Raw genomic sequence first — 3,458 nt, 5'->3', positions numbered from 1 at the left:
GTGCCTCGGCGGGGTGGGGCGCCGCGGACCCCGCTGCGGGAGGGTGGCGGGTCCCTGCGGGGACGAGCGGGCACACTGCTCAGGGGGCGGCGGCCGGGCTGTCCTCTCGGTGCTGCGACTGGTTAAATCACTGCGTGCGCTTGGCGGGGCCGTGCTGAGGGCTCGGGGGTCACAGTGCCGAAGGGTCAGTGCCCTTTTCTACCGCTCTGGTGGAGGGTGACCCACCAACGGCCTGCTTAGGGCTTGTGACTGAGGTCACTTTTAAATTACTTTTTAATTTCCCCTCAGTATATCGATTGTAAATACTGTTGGGCAAGGTTCGTGTGATTTGTGAACTTATTTTGGCCTTGACAAAACGTTGCTACATTATTACATGTTACTGGTCAGGCATGGTACATACTGGCGGCAATCTAAAATAGAAGCAATTTAGGCCTAATCATGTTGGGGGTTTGGTCATTTGGTTCTTGAGTTGGCTCCCTACCCATCTAATGCTGGTATGACACGTGAGTTGGTTGTTTCAGCAGCAGGTTTTATTCTGTTACTTGTAAGATGAATCCACACCGGGAATGTCCTACGAATTACAGGCTCAGTTTTGTAATCCTTTGCCTCTCATTACACATTTCACCTTGCTTTTGCTTTCTCAATTTTGTGAATTACTTAAAGTAAAAGCTATAAAATGTAGTGGGTGCACTTGTTTTTTGACAATTCCTTGCCTTTCTTAGGCTTGCTGTTTGATCGTCAGTGTAGGTGTCATATTTGCTGTCTGTGTAAGACCTGAGCAAGTTGAAAACCATAGAGTTAGTTGTCAAAATATTTATTGTATATTATTATTATTTATTTATATATATTTATTTATATATATTTTATTTTATATATATTTATTTATTTAAAATATTTATTGTATATTATTATATATTAAATATCTCAGAAGTGCCCAAGAATCCTATGGGTCTTTCCAGTAGACATAATTTCTTAGCAGTACGTGAATGTGTGTATTTATGTAATTTTTTTTTTCTTGCAGCTTTGTAAAAGCTAAAAAGAAAGTTCAAAGCGGTTATTTGTGAGGTATTTTTATTCTGTATAAATATTTATGCAAATAGTCTCTGCCTAGTTGTGGGACCTAATTTACTAGGTTTTGTCATTTGGGCTGTTTTGGTTTTTTCCTTATGTAGCAGAGAATATTTCAAATTAAAGGCTTGGTTTAAGGAAAGCACAGAGGGTCAGGTGTTCTACTACCTTTCATCTTGCAGTGTTATTTCCTCTGCTGATTTGATGTTTTGCTATAGTATATAAAATACATAACATTTACAGAACTGCTATGTGTGTTTGGTTTTGAATGCTTTAGAAAAGTTGAGTGTACACAAGGGACTGCCCATGTGGATGCAGTATTGAATGCCTCTAGCCCTCACACTGAAATCTGAATGTTTGCTTACTGCTCATGAAGGTAACGTTTATATGACTGAGGAATTATAATTTTGTTTTCATTGTGGCAGACAGAAATGTTTGTGAATATTGATTATGAAATGTGCATCCCAATTAGTTGGAAATCTATAAACACAGCTTTACATGATTTGCAACCTTAAATGATTGAATCAGCAACCTGTGATTTTAGTGAAAAAAACCCAAAAGTCACCCCCCTCTCCCCCACCTCCTTTAAAATACAAGAATTGTCTTCAAAGTATGTGATGTAGAGCCCTAGTCCTATTTGCTGCTTTCTGAAAAATCTCCTACAAACACTTAATACCATGGCAAAATTTGGCGCAGGAGGGGAATGGTGAAATAATCTGTGTAATCTATGCCCAATTTTTTGACCCGAGTATTTAAAGTATTATCCTATGAAGCACACAGTATGTGTTCTCAAAATGTTTTAGTTTCATATCTGTGGAAATGCTTTATGTCCTCATGAGTTCTTGTGGCAAGGGATTCTATAATATAATTGTGCAACAAATGACAATTAATTTATCTTGATTTTTAATTTCCTGTTTCTTACTTTGTTTTCATGTCCCTTTGTTCTTGTGATGCGGAATAGGGACAACAAACCTGATTAACATGTTAGTATTGCTATTTTTTCTAATTCTTTCTTATTCTCTCTCTGGTCTTACTATGTTTTTGTCCAGTGAAATAGGTGAACCTCTTTACTCCATCTTCCTCTAAGTGTTTGGCCATGCTTGTAGTTCTTCACAAAACTCACTTTTTTCCCCACCATGAAGTATTTTGACACTTTGCTGAGGAAGATACTTTTTCCATAGCATCTGTTGTTCCAGAAGAGGTTAGACAATTGACTTGTATGTATCACTGGCTTTTAATAGTCTTCATATGATTTCCTATCCTGCTTGTTATTACGTTCCCCTGCCTTGTTAGTTTTTGTTGACTGAACAGAGATTTGTGGAGAAAGATTTGCTTATAAATGAATTTGAGTGATAACATTACCCCCCCAAAAAAATTAGTATATGCTTATTTTTAGTAAGAGGTTATATCTTGAAGGAGGCCTTCAAAATATGTAGCGGTATGTATTTTCATCTGTGTGGCATCTGCATTTAGAATATCTTAACAGCAAGTTAATTATGTAACAGTCCATTTGTGTAGAAATTCCATGGACAAATTTATCGGGAGAGTCCATGGCAGCTGACGCTTGTGTGGCATTGCGCTGAGTTCATGAGTGCTTGTGGAATTTTACTTCTTGATTATATCTTTAAAAGTATTTATCAAAGCAAATGGTAAAGGTGGCTTTCACTTACAGAAGATTGTTCTCTAAAATGTGCCTCACTCTTAAGTGAAGTTGCCAGAATGATACCTCAGCAGTCTTTTCACTGTGTATGTATTGTTTTTTGTTAAAGTTACATTTTATTTATACTACTTGCAGATGGGCTGTTCAGTTAAGGACTTCAGGAAACTTCTCTACAGAAATTTATTTAATTTTACTAATGAAAAATAATTATATAACTGAAGGAGTTTTTAAATTAGCATTTTCATTTTGACTACACAATGCTATATGTATATATTCTGACTGAGGCAAGATAGAAATCCTTGCATAAATTACTGACCATTGGGGAGCCAAATTCATGCTGCTTTCCATATTTGTAACAGAGATGCAAGTTATGTGATCTAAATATCTACTGATTGAAGGACCTGTGTTGTACTTCATTGTCTTCTGCCAGCCAGTTCACAAAGGGGTTTAGTGTAGATGGAAGTGTTTCTGTGGACAATCTCTATACTGCTGTTTACCTTGAGATTATGACATTTCATGTCATGTTTCCAGAATTGTCTGTCACTTTCCCCCCCCTTTTTTTTTTCTGCATTCACATTTTATAATAGCTTCGTTGTGCTTCAGTGGAAGCACAGTGGAAAGAAATGCCTGATTGTTGCAGCTAGTTCAAAGCTTTTCAGCAGTGTAGGTAGTGAAATTTAGAAAGGGATCATCCTGATGAGCACTAACAGGAGTTGCCCCCACATGCTCT

This window comes from Athene cunicularia (assembly GCF_003259725.1).
Source record: "Athene cunicularia isolate RWA chromosome 3 unlocalized genomic scaffold, athCun1 chr3_part1, whole genome shotgun sequence".
NCBI classification, from domain to species: domain Eukaryota; kingdom Metazoa; phylum Chordata; class Aves; order Strigiformes; family Strigidae; genus Athene; species Athene cunicularia.
Note: the sequence above shows the minus strand (reverse complement) of the source record.